The sequence below is a fragment of the Mustela lutreola genome, chromosome 3 (assembly GCF_030435805.1).
Source record: "Mustela lutreola isolate mMusLut2 chromosome 3, mMusLut2.pri, whole genome shotgun sequence".
NCBI classification, from domain to species: domain Eukaryota; kingdom Metazoa; phylum Chordata; class Mammalia; order Carnivora; family Mustelidae; genus Mustela; species Mustela lutreola.
In genome coordinates, this window is record NC_081292.1 from 110,591,086 (window position 1) to 110,605,121 (window position 14,036).

Below are 14,036 nucleotides of genomic sequence, written 5' to 3' on the forward strand. Positions count from 1 at the left end.
ATCAAGACATGTTGTAGGCCACTGCACTCCTTTTGCTCATTAAGTCCCCTAAATCCCTTTAAAAACCCCCACACCAGCCAGAAACCTTGGAGTTGTCTTTTGGGCAAGACACTGCCTTCTCCCCAGGGTGCTGGCCTCCTAAATAAAGCTCAAATTCCGTTCCAATAAAAAATTCATCTCTTGGGTCCCCTGGGTGGCTCAGTAGGTCAAGTGTCTGCCTTTGGCTCAGGTCATGATCCCAGGATCATGGGATCAAGTCTGCTACCTCATGCTCCTTGCTCAGCAGGGAGAATGCTTCTCCCTACGCCCCTCCCTCAACTCATGCTTATACACACACACACACTCTCACTCTCTCTCTCTGAAATACATAAAATCTTTTAAAAAATCCAGAAAACAAAAAACCTCATCTCTTGAGTAGTGGCCTTTCCAGGGACAGCAGCCAAACTTGGGTCCAGTAATAATACATCAATAATAAACCTATAAAGATCCCTGCCCTCATTGAACCCACATTCCAGTGGAAGCAGACAATTTCCAACAATAATCTAATTTTCAATCTAAGTGGAGGAGCAGTGATAAGGAATGATAAATACAGCTATATTGCTAATGCACTTTGTACTTCTGTCTACTATGCAGTGGGGAAATTATTAGACACCTATTCGGCAAAGGCCCTCTGCCAAATGCCAAGAGGGATGAAATGAGACACGGTTTGGACACGAAGTGCATATTATCCGGGTGGCACAGATGTCTATATGCTCAAAGATTTTAAGTGTTTGGCTTGATTGAAACAGCTGCTTCTTGGACAGCCAGTTTTTGAAGACATACTCTTCACTGTGAAATAAAACAAATGAAAAAACATGGATGTATGATCCAATGCTTCCACAGGCTATTTCCAGTTGGGTGGCCTTACATACATCACTTCACATGTGTGCAAATAGGTGTGTAGGATGAAAATCCAGAAATTTGAATTGCTGGGACAAAAGGTGCTTTGAACTTTAAATCTAAGGAACTCTTTCAAATTTCCTTTGGGGAATTGGCTTATATATTTTGGTCTTGTGCTTAAAAGAAAAAAGATATTATAATCTTCACTTTTACTTCTTTATTGAGGTTACAACATGTTGTCATATTTAAAAAGTGTTTATATTTCCATTTCTTTGAATATTCATAACCTTGGTTCATTTTTCTATTGATTCATTAATCTGTTTCTTACTTATTTGGAAATCTTTAATCCTTTGTAATATAAATTGCAAATTTTCACTTTGTCATTTGTTTTCAGACTTAGGTTATGATATTTTGCCATGAATATAATATTTTTATGTTGCTGAATTTATCCTTAAAAAAAAAACTTTTATAGCTTCTATAGTTTGAACCATGGTTATAAAGGTCTCAGCCCCTAAGAGGCTATAAAACAACTTTTCCATGTTTTCCTCCTGTTATTTTATTTTTGCACTGAAATGTATGATCTAGTTGGAATCCACTGTGATAGTCAGCATGAAAAAAAGTAGATCCACTTTTAGATTATTCTAAATGGCTCCAAGTTTCCTCAGTACCACTAACTGAGTGATCAACCTAATTATCTACTGAACTGAGATAACATACATAAAATGCAGTAAATTCCCATATATGTTTGGATTTTTTTTTTTTTTTTTTTTTAATTTTTTATTTTTTATAAACATATATTTTTTATATACATATATTTTTATCCCCAGGTCTGTGAATCACCAGGTTTACACACTTCACAGCACTCACCAAATCACATACCCTCCCCAATGTCCATAATCCCACCCTCTTCTCCCCAACCCCCTCCCCCCGGCGAAACAAGATGGGATTGGGAGGGAGACAAACCATATGTTTGGATTTTTTAACTTCGTATTCTGCTTATTGATCTGCCTAGCTAAATACAATTTTATTGTATTATATGTCAATGATGCATAATTATTAGTGGGTTTTAAGGTTTAATATCTATTAAGGCTGGTCATTGCTTTTTTTCTTTCTTTTTTAAGTTTCTTGAGTATTTGTATCTGTCTGTATGTTTTTCCAGGTGAAGCTAAAAAGCACTTTATCTAGCTCTGTCCCAGTTTCAAAAGATATGAGAAAACTATTGATATTGCTATTTGTATCATACTAAATTTAAAACAAATTAGAGTTGAGATCTTTATATATTCAGCCCTTTTCTCCAAGAACATTTGTTCAATCTTTGTGTCCTTTAGAAAGATTTAAAAGTTTTGATGTTTGCAATCTTTAGATAAGCTATCTAGCTGAAATCTTGCCATTTGTGACAACATGGATGGAACTAGAGCGTATCATGCTTAGTGAAATAAGTCAAGCGGAGAAAGACAACTATCATATGATCTCCCTGATATGAGGAAGTGGTGATGCAACATGGGGGCTTAAGTGGGTAGGAGAAGAATCAATGAAACAAGATGGAATTGGGAGGGAGACAAACCATAAGTGACTCTTAATCTCACAAAACAAACTGAGGGTTGCTGGGGGGAGGGGGGGAGGGAGAGGGTGGTGGGGTTATGGACATTGGGGAGGGTATATGCTTTGGTGAGTGCTGTGAAGTGTGTAAACCTGGTGATTCACAGACCTGTACCCCTGGGGATAAAAATATGTTTATAAAAAATTTAAAAATTTAAAAAAATGTGAAAGAAAAATAAAATTAATTACATCTTCAAAAAAAAAAAGATTTAAAAGTTTTCTTTATACAAATATTGTACATTTCTAGTTAGGATTATTCCTAGCTATTTAATCTCTATAAAGCAATGTTATTTTTGCCAGGGTCCCTGCAAAGACCCTCTTTACATTTGGTCTTTTTCTGATTATGGGAGATACTCCAGGCATATCTCATAATTTCTCTTCCCTTCCTGTCCCAAGTACATTCTTACTTCAGAGATTGAAATATGTGTCCATTATGGGTGGCTCAGTCTGTTAAGCATCTGCTAAGCATCTGCCTTTGGCTCTGGTTGTGATCCCGGGGTCCTGGGGGGGGAGCCCCAGGACTCCAGGGTCCTGAGTTCAAACCCTGCCTTGTGCTTCCTGCTCAGTGGGGAGTCTGCTTCTCCCACTGCCATCCCAACTTGTGCTCTCCCTTGCTCACTCTCTCTCCAAAAAAAACGTAAAATCTTAAAAAAAAAATGTGTATCCATTATAACAATAGTTCACTGAGCTTCAATAATGTTTCTCTCTCAAATAATTAAGTAAAATATCTAAAAAAAATGTGTGTCCATTATAATAATCAGTTCTCTTAGCCTCAATAATGTTTAACTTTTTTTTTAGACTTGCTCAGGCTTATAGTGCTAAGCCTGGGAAGGCATGGTCTGCTTTCATCCTATGACCTAACTGTGCCTTTTCCTAGCCCTAGCACCAGGAGGACAGAGTGCCCTGGTACGTGTGGTGACGTTATAACCTGGCAGTGGCTCCCTCTGCACAAGGTGGAGGCATATATAATTGCTGCTCTTTCTCTTCTGTGGTTTTACATTGCTTTTTGTTTTTGTTTGTTTTCAGAGTTTATCCTAATGCTTGCTCTTCTACTTTCTGGCTAGGCATTTAAGACCCCTCTCTCAGCCAGCCTCTATGCTTCCAGCAATACCCCCCACTCCTACTTTCCTCAATGTATGTCCTTACCCCAACCCCAGCATTTTATTTATTTATTTATTTTTTTTTTTGAAAGCCCAGGCTGACCTGCTCCCATCGATAATGCTAATCTTTGGAGAACAATTTCTTCACCTTTACCTAAGTGCAGTTTCTACTCAGTGCAAACTTCTTTTTCAAGACTGTCACATAGAGGCAGCAGATAGATTTTTATCTTTAGACAATACCTGGTGAGAATTAAACACTAATAATCACAACACTAAGAGTGGTCAAGTTCTCCAAACAGTTTTCTTGGTTGGGAGGGAAAGTTCCTCTTCTCCTGTGGAGAATATGAGGAGATGAGGAGCTTGGGGGAATGCATATAGTTTCAATAACACCATCCAAGGTGATTCTCGCCATGGCCTCTGAAAACTTGCTCTTTCAAAGATGAGATGGGAAGTTCCTACAGCTGGCAGAAGTAGTTTTCATGGCTGCCTCTTATTCTACATATGTCATCTAGTAACTTGTTTTAAGATGTGAGGTTTCTGGGGTGCCTGGGTGGCTCAGTGGGTTAAGGTCTCTGCTTTCGGCTCAGGTCATGATCCCAGGGTCCTGGGATAAAGACCCACATCAGGCTCTCTGCTCAGCAGGGAGCCTGCTTCCCCCTCTCTCTCTGCCTGCCTCTCTGCCTACTTGTGATCTCTGCCTGTTAAAAAAATAATAAATAAAATCTTTAAAAAAAAAAAAGATGTGAGGTTTCTTTGTACCTATTCTATTTCTCTTTTATCTTTGAGTTTCAGCTAAACTGAGAAAGAATGAGTCTTGTTTTAACATCTGGATACACAAAAATTGCATTGCTGAAACCTAAAGGTGAAAATTCACTGAGGTCACTGTGTTAAAGTACTTTTTTGACTATGGCCCCCTTATTTTTCTAGAATACACTGTCATTTCTCAGGAGAACAAATTCTCTACAAGTTTTTAATCATTTAGGTTAATTTCAACTTTAAGCAACAAAAAATACAGGTGAATCAAATTTAACAACATAATTTTATAATCACCTCATTATGTTTACCTCCATGATAAAGTTCGGCTATCTTTTCTTTGACTGGTTTCTTTCACATTTTACTTTTTTTTTTTTCCCTCTCTTGCATTTCTAGAGAATAATTCCTTTCATTTGAAAGTAGCATTCTTCAGCCTCTTAAGTGTATCTGAGTTGACTTCCTTCTCTACATACTTGTATGAAAAGTCTAAAAATGCCATTGCTCAGAACCAAGAAGTTGAAGATACTGCTGTAGAAGTATTTTAATAATCGGAGTCACTCCTCACTTCATTATTTGGTTAATCCAAAATGCTGTGGTTTTTCCTCTTGCCTTCTCATGCATTCACTCACGCTACTACCACTGCGCAGACTGCTTTATCACACCTTCCTCTGAGTAACTATCTTCCATTCATCCTTCAGGATTTAGCTTATGCATATATTGAAAATATGCTTAAAAACAAAGCTAAGTTCAGAATGCCATTGTCAAAGGATATAAGAAATAGCTAATTTTAAATTTGATGGTTTTCCCTATCATATTTATCATAAATTATAGAATATTTTATTTTAATGCTATTTATTCAGAGATAGCATTACACATATACTATGCCCCTGTTAGATTTTAGACTAAAAATGTCAAGATATACATTATTCTCATATTCCTCTTAGTATTTTTTTTAATATGATTGGATATAAAGCAACTTAGACTCTATACTATATATGTATCTAAGAAAATTAATGTCATAGACTTTTAGTATTTGAAGAAACTCTAAAGCTTATCTGGATGAAATTTCTGCTGAATCCAAAAATCCACTCCAGTATGTTACTGTACAATACATACACTGACAGATCATCACCAGCTAGCTGCTTGAATAGTTCAGGTGAAGAGCACTAGCTTTTCAAAACAGAGCTCTTCAGGGTAGTTTCAATTTTATAAAATCCTTTATTGTGCAGAATCAATGTCTGCTTCCCTATAATATGCCCACATTTTTGCTGGGAAAACTAAAGTCTACATGTTCTTTTAGCACCTAGGAACTAAATGCTTGTTTTGTTACAAGTATGGAATCAGATACTCAGGAATAAACAAAAATAAACAAGATTGGATTCATACCCTAGAAGAGGTCAGTTTTGTGTAACTTCTCAGATATTTGGAAATAATTACTAACTTAAGGTCAATATTAGTATGCTATCACAATAGCTACTTTTTTTTAAAGTACAATGATGATTGTTATAGGTAATATCCAATTCATGGAGTTTGGTTGTTTTGTTTTGTTTTGTTTTAGTAACTTAAAATATATATTACTTTTATTTTACAGAAATTTGTCATGGCTTGAAATTTTAAAATAAAATATCTAAAAGTTATTGAATGTCGAAGGTATATGAAAGTAAATGTATCAAATGTATCTTATTTTTATTTATTTTTTTATTTTTCAAATATATCTTTCAAGTTACATAAAATTATCTGACAATTTTGGTTCTGCAGAGGCCAAATGTGAGTTTTGCACTATGAGGTAATGCAGCGTTTTCAAAACCCAACACGATATTTATATACTTTTAATGGATGTGTAGGGTATGGATCACAGAAAACAAAAGCTCTTCTGTATTCTGTCCTGTCCAGACTACACTTGCTGTCCCCTATTCACTTCTGGAAACCACATTATAAAGCACTATTGAAAAGCTTGAAAACAATGAAAAATAGCTGAGATGATAAGGCCTTTAGAAAGATATTTCCGAAAGAACCATTAAAGCAAATGAGAGAGTATGAGAGACACATGTAAGTGTCTTTACATTGTGGAGTGACTGTCACCCAGAAGAGGAAATAAGAGCTACCTTTTTTTGTAACTCTAAAGGGCAAAGCTAAAACCAGTGTCTGAATGTCACAAGGTAACATGTTTCAATTTACAATAGCAAGAGTCTTTTTTATTGAATCTTCTCCAATATAGAAAAGACTGTTTCATTGAAAATAAAAGTGTCATAGCAAAGAATGACTGAATATTTGTTTGGTATCTATAGAAGAAATCCTCATGCCACGTGTGGTTTTTAATAGGACAAAAGAAGAGAAGATGAGATTATATTTAAATTCATATAGAGTGACTTTATGGAGTTGGAGAAATTGTCAGTCTTGAAATATTATAATGAACAATGCAACAAAAACACCACTTAACCTAAGGAAAAGACTAATTTATATATACATGTTAGGAAAAGGAGTATTATATGTAGGAAATACCTTAGAGAGGAATGGCTTTTTAAAAAATAATATCTATTGTAATGGGGATTGTTTTCTTTAAGCTACCATCAACCAACAGAGATAGCATATGCCCTCCTGTTTGAAACAACTACAAAATCATGTAAAATATACAAGACAATGATTTTTAAGATATTGGAAATTAGAATATAATTGATAATGATCCCTGTGATGTTTAAAATAAATGAAGTGAGTTCTATGATTGCCCAACCTAACAAGCTGAGAGAGTTCTCAGATCATGGCTCAGTGTTGGAGAACCCAGGAGGAGCCTGACAGTAACTTGAGTTGATGAGATGATGCTGAGAGTCCAGGGAGGCCAAGATGACATGAGCAAGCACGGAAGAGTAACACAGAAGAGAGAGCTGCACATGGATAGAAGTCTAGAGATATGCATAGGGTCCTCCTCCAGTCTTAAGCTGAATATTTATCAGTGTAAGTATGTGCTGAAATTAGCTAAAGAGGAAAAAGAGCCACCTGAAGAGATTATCTCATGCTGACACAGGGCTATGAATAGTTCCTGTTCTCAACAGTCCTTGTAGAAAATCTCACAATTCATCAGGTATTGGGTAATCAGACGGATTCTACCTTAGTATTGGATAAAAGATTAGCCTTAGTCAACATGCTGGTCTGCTTCCACCTAAGAAGAAAATGTTTAATAGCAAGACAAAGAAGACCAAACTATTCCCAGTACTTAACTGCATCATGTAACAGGTCTCAAAATTATTTACAGAAGTTAAAAAATATTCAGAACTAAATACAGTAAAACTCAGAATGTCTGGCATTTAATCAAAAATTACTAGGCATACAGTAAAATACATTCCGTATGAAGGGTGAATAAAACAGACTCAGAATGGTGCAAATGATAGAACTAACAGACAAGGACATCAAAATGTTAATTATAACTAAAAATCTGTGTGTTTAAATAAGGGAAAGATTAAGCATGGTAAGTAAAGACATGGAAAATATAAACAGAAACAAATAAAAATTCTTGAGTTAAAAGCCAAAATGGATGAAATGAAAAATATACAAAATGGGATTAATGGGACATTAGATATTGCAGAAACAAAGTTTACTAAGTTTAAGAAATGGCAATGGAAACATCCAAAATAAAACACAGAGAGAAAGAGGGAAAAAAGCAACAACCTGAATTCAACTTCAACTTTAGGGAGCCAAAAAACTAGAAGATTTTAAATATGTAATGAAAGTCCATGAAAGACAGCTGGGCAGAAAAATACTTAAAGAAAACAAGTCATTTTTTGTTGCAAATTTGGCAAAAGCTCTCAACCCATAGATCCCCAAATCCCACCTAAGCTGAAGCACAAGAAACACAAATTAAATTGCATCATAATTTAAAATTTGTCATCATAAAGGCATAAATCTTTAAAGCAGAAAAAAAAATAAGTGCTGAGAAATAAAGATGATACTTTCACTTTGGGAACAATTTGAGCCAAAAAACAATATAGTAATATCTTTAAAGCACAAGGGGAAACTAGATGTCAACCTAAAATCTACTCCTGGAAAAAAATCTTCCAAAAATGAAGGAGAAATGAAGGTACTAGTAGATATACAAAGCTGAAAGAACTCATTGCCAGTAGACCTAGACTTAAAGATATAGAAGAAAATCCATGAGGCTGAAGGAGAATAAAATAGAAGAAAAATCTGGATCTATAATATGAAAACTAGAGCACTGGAATTGGTAATGACAAGGATAAATATAAATGCATTTTTAAAAATTATTTAAGGACTTTGAAATAAAAGTGACTATTAAAACAAAAATAATCACAATGTATTGTTATGGCTATAGATGTAGGTGCTAAGAACAGTTCTGAATACTGAATATACTTCATCCGATCCATCTGGAACCAGGAAAGAGATGAATTACTTGGCTTATAAATTTTTCTTCATTGAGTAGAAAAGATGTACAGCTAAAAGTCCTATTTCAGGATTTATTTATTCAACTTTTACTAGATTGTGCCATAGGATCAAACAGCTCCCAAATTCTCAATGGCTTACCACACAAAGATTTGTTTCTTTCTCATGATACACAAAAATTGCAGATCATCTATGACTATGTTCCATGTTTGAGGTAACATCCCTAACCAGGATATTGCTCTTCTTGTGCAGGAGGGAAAGAGAAGAACTGGAACCATGCCTAGCTCTTAAAGCCTCTCTGCAGAAGTAGCACACTTCATTTCTATTCATATTTAAATATGTGATCAGGTCACATGGCCAAGACAGATGTCAATGGAGCAAGGGTGTTCAATCTTTTTAGAAGGAAGGCAATGAAAAATGAGAATAATCATAAAACTTTATCACACATTCCAACACCCAATGGTCCTGCTGAATGTGGTCTATGAACGTGTATGAGGATGATAATTTGCCTTCCATATTTGTTTTGATTTAATGCTGTGATATTTTATCTTGAAAATACTATGCAAATTTGCCTCAGTGTCTTTCTCTTCATCACTACCAATATCAAAAGGCTATTCTTCTATTGCAAGGTTTCACACAAAAAGTCTAAATGAACATACCAAATACAAGCAAAATTATAAAAACTGGGTAGATTTTTCTCACATGGAAATGCTGAGTATATCACTGCATGGAAAAATGAAACAGAGATTAACCTAAGGATTCAAGCTTTATTTATTTATCATATGATAAGTGCCAGTATCTGTACTATATATTTCATCTACACTATAATATTTTATCTACATAATAATCTAAGAAGGCAGATGCTTTTTCCAAACTTACAAGAGTATTATGTCTCAAGATATTATAAAACTCGACCTCAGATCTAAGATCTATATAGAAATAGGTATCAGATTAAAATTGAGCCCTATCAGTCATTATTTATCAGCTTGCTCAGCTGTGAAACAACTGAGGACCTTTTCCCATGATATACAGAGCAATTTTTGGATAAAGTCCACCTGTTAAACTACCTAAATGTTATACATATGGAGTATTCGTTAAGGTAATTAATTGTTTGCTATAAGACTGAAATCTCAAAGTCTCAGTGACTTAGTGCCATCTAGGTCTATTTGTGATTAAATAATGTTTGATACAGGCTATCCTTTAGTTAACTCCCTCTAAACACTTGGCCTTGATGTGGGCAGGGTGCAGAAGGGAAAGAATAAAGGGTACACTGACGCTCAGTGCAGGGATCAGAACTGGGCACATTACCCAAACTGATGCAAGGAAATGGAGGCAAACACAGGGAATATTTGTTGAGAGGGACTGCCTCTACTACATACCATAACCACAGACAGAAACATTTAATCACAGAAAAACTTATATAAAGCAAGAATCAAGAAATGCAATTGATAATTGTTTCATGTATTTAAATAAATATCCTAATTTCCTTCAGAACCCAAAAATTATGTCTTTAACAATGAATAAAAGCTCTGAGCACATATTAGGCATTCATGAGTTTTAAATTGAATCTAGGAAAATATGTATTTGTATATTCTGTTATAAACGTGGATTATGGACTGGAGGATATTCAATCGAATGAAAGAAAATTCATTTGCATTTTTTTTTTTTTTTAAAGATTTTATTTATCTATTTGACAGAGAGAGATCACAAGTAGGCAGAGAGGCAGGCAGAGAGAGAGAGAGGAGGAAGCAGGCTCCCGCCGAGCAGAGAGCCCGATGCGGGACTCGATCCCAGGACCCCGAGATCACGACCCGAGCCGAAGGCAGCGGCTTAACCCACTGAGCCACCCAGGCGCCCTCATTTGCATTTTAATGTAGCAAATTGCAAAAGAACTTCCTGACTATTCAAGTATAGGATCTATGAAGTTCTTCACTGAAGCAGATGTGAAGTACTCCCACCCTTGAGAAATAATTAGGCTGTAGTTTCTAGGACTATTTACATGTAGAATTTTCCTGAATTTACTTTTCATCTAATTCTAGAATTTCATAATTTTTGTTACATTTTCAACACTGCATAGTATTTATAATGTCTATATTGTTATCCAAGTTGAGCATAGTGCCTTGAGGCACAGTATTATCCTTACGGAAAACAAGTCAAAGAAATAAATGAACCCATCTTCCTCTTTTCATTGTGGTTATTTATTTACTCTCTTCTGATAAGGTACTCCCCAATATAACAATCTCATAAAGAATAAGCTCATGAATTAAGAGAACAAAATAACACTCATTTTAGAGAACCAATGTCACTCTTCCTATCAATCTCAAATTTGAAACTGAGGTCAGTGATCCAAAATTAAGGTTAAATGAGAGAGGAGGGGCTATAAGCACTGGGGAAAACAGTATGAAGTTTCCTCAAAATATTAAAAATAGAATTACCACATGATCCAGCAATTTCACCTTTGGGGGTTATATACTTTTTTATATATAAAAAAGTATATAACTTTAAAAAGTTATATACTTTTTTATATTCTTTTTTATATAAAAAGAAATAAAAATAATATGCTGAAGAGGTATCTGTACCCTCATGTTTACTGCAGCATTACTGATAATAGCCAAGACATGAAAACAGCCTAAACATTTATTGAGAGATGAATTAATTCAAAAAGTTGTAATGTGTATATATAAAATATTATTCAGCTATAAAAAAGTAGAAAATCCTGTGACAACATGGATGGACCTTGAAGGCATTATGCTAAGTGAGGTAAGTCAGTTAGAGAAAGACAACAGTGTATGATCTCATTTATATATGGAATCTAAAAAACAAAATACCAAGAGCATAGAAAAAGAGATTAGATTGGTGGTTACCAAAGGCAGGCAGTTGGAGGAGGCAGAATTGGATGAAGGTGTACAAAGTATACAAACTTCAAGTTATAAGATAAATAGGAAGAAAATGTAATATTCAACATGATGACTCCAGTTAACGCTGCCCTATGGTATGTATGAAACTTGTTGAAGGAGTAAATCTTAAGAGTTCCCATTATAAAGAAAAAAAAAAGCATTCTTTTCCCTTTTTTTTCTTTCCTATCTATATGAAATGATGGATGTTAGTATAACGTCTTGCGGTAATAATTTTGCAATATATGTAAGTCAAATCATTGTGCTGTACACATTAAACTTATACAGTGCTATAGGCCAGTTATATCAGAATAAAACTAGGGGGGATAGCATGCATATTTTTATCTTGGTGGTTGTTATCAACTGAGTCTAAAAATGTACCAATTGTATTCCCATCTACAGTATGAGTGCCTATTTCCCTCTAGCTTGCCAAAATATGCACTTTAAAACTTTACATATGCTTACTGATTTTTTGATATGTATATATGAACTGCACCTTCATACATGTTGCCCTTTCTTTAGCCATCTTTTCCTTATTGACTTCTTTCTACTACAGGTGGTCATTTTTCTTTTGACATTGATATGACCCTTAAGTAGAAGTCGTAGAGGAATAAATTCTGTGTGTTAAATAAAAAGACAAAAATAAGAAGACATAGGGTTTGGAAATTCAGTGAGCAATTTAAAATAGAAGCTCAGAGAGCAAAGCAAAATGGGTAGAACATATAAATATGTCATATGTTATAAAAATCTGATTAACACTCAGAAGTTTTAAAGAGACCCAGCAGGTAACAGAGAGTAGAGCATTAACATCTAGATCTGTAAGCCAGAGCAGGATATAAGAAAGGATGAAACTAAAATGTTCATATTCAAATGGGTTTTTGGGAAAAAATGTACCTGATCAAAATGGAGTTGGGTGTGGGATTGCATCTCAGAATCCTGCAAATGATGTAATTCTACCATTTTTATATATGCAGTGTTGTATTGCTCCCAAGAGACTTTGCCCTTTTAATAAGAAGGTATTTGTTATACTTTGGTAAGAGCTAGGAAATGAAGAAAGGCTGCTTCCAGAAATAAAGACCGGGTTCTTTGGTCTAGGAGATTACCTCATCATACTAAATTCAAAAATAGAAAATGCTTAGTAATATCCAGTCCTTCTAAGACATTGTCAACACAGTAGGGTTTGCTTCAAATGAGAGGATATAGTATCAAATAAAAGTAATAAAGAATCTCTATAGAACTCTATATTATATACATAGACAACTCAAGAACTCATCAACCATTCTGAAGAGTGGATTAAACTATGGCCATCTACTTCAGCATGTTAGCAAAAAGCAATTAACATGCCAAAGCCCTTGATGTATTTAGAATTTTATCATCATTCTGGCAGTTTAATAGTACAAACGTGACCAGTAAGATTTGGATTGGTTCCATATACAATGGTATGCGTTTTGCTTAAATTAAAGTGCATGATTTTATTTCACTTTAGTGACAAAATAAGCAGAGAATATCTTAGTCATTTCTTGAGTTTGTCGAATTTTTGAACTGCTTACTTCAAGTGATGGAATTTTTATTTTACCTTTTTATTGTGTGTGATTCAAAATAGATTGGGTCTCAATGGAGCAAGGTTTATATTAAGAAAAATCTCACACATTAACAGTCAGCCTTTAGCCTTACCTAAGAGGTTTAATTACTAATGGATAAAACAATCTTTTTTTGAGGTAATTTTTCACTTATGTTATGAACCCCCAAATGTCCCCAGGTTAATTATGTCTCCTGTCTTTGTGCTATCACTTTGCCTTAATCTGTCTACCACAGCACATATGATAACAAGGATTGTTTACAATGTCAGTTTTAATATTAAAAATCTCAATTTTAATATTAAACAGGGATTCATGTTTATGATCATGACTGACATATTGTGTTTTGTTTTTGTTTTTTTTTGTTTTGTTTTTTATCATCCTCTATGTGTTGCACATTGCTGGGCACCTGGTAATCACTTAACTACATTTTATTCACTTGAATTGATGGAATGACAGTGATACCTCAGAATAAATCATCTGAATGGCCTCTGTCTAGGTAAAAATGAGTGCTCATTGACCTTTGACCATTAGGCCGTTTGCATCCATTTCACGTTTAGAAGGGTAATGGCAAATCTATATCTACTCTGATCGATACCACACTGTTCCTGAAATACTGCAGAAATAGATACAGATACTTTTAATGACAGATTGTTTCTGTGAGCAATTATGCTTCTTTTTTAGTTACCAATGGTGCCAGTGAGATGACAATAAATAAAACACAGGTGGTGTTAGAGAGTTTGAATATTTGATTGTCTTGTTAATAAACAAACTAGCTCTTCTAGAATTGTAACATTTTGTTGATTTTTTGTTGTTGTTCATTTGAAGTTAATATACAACCC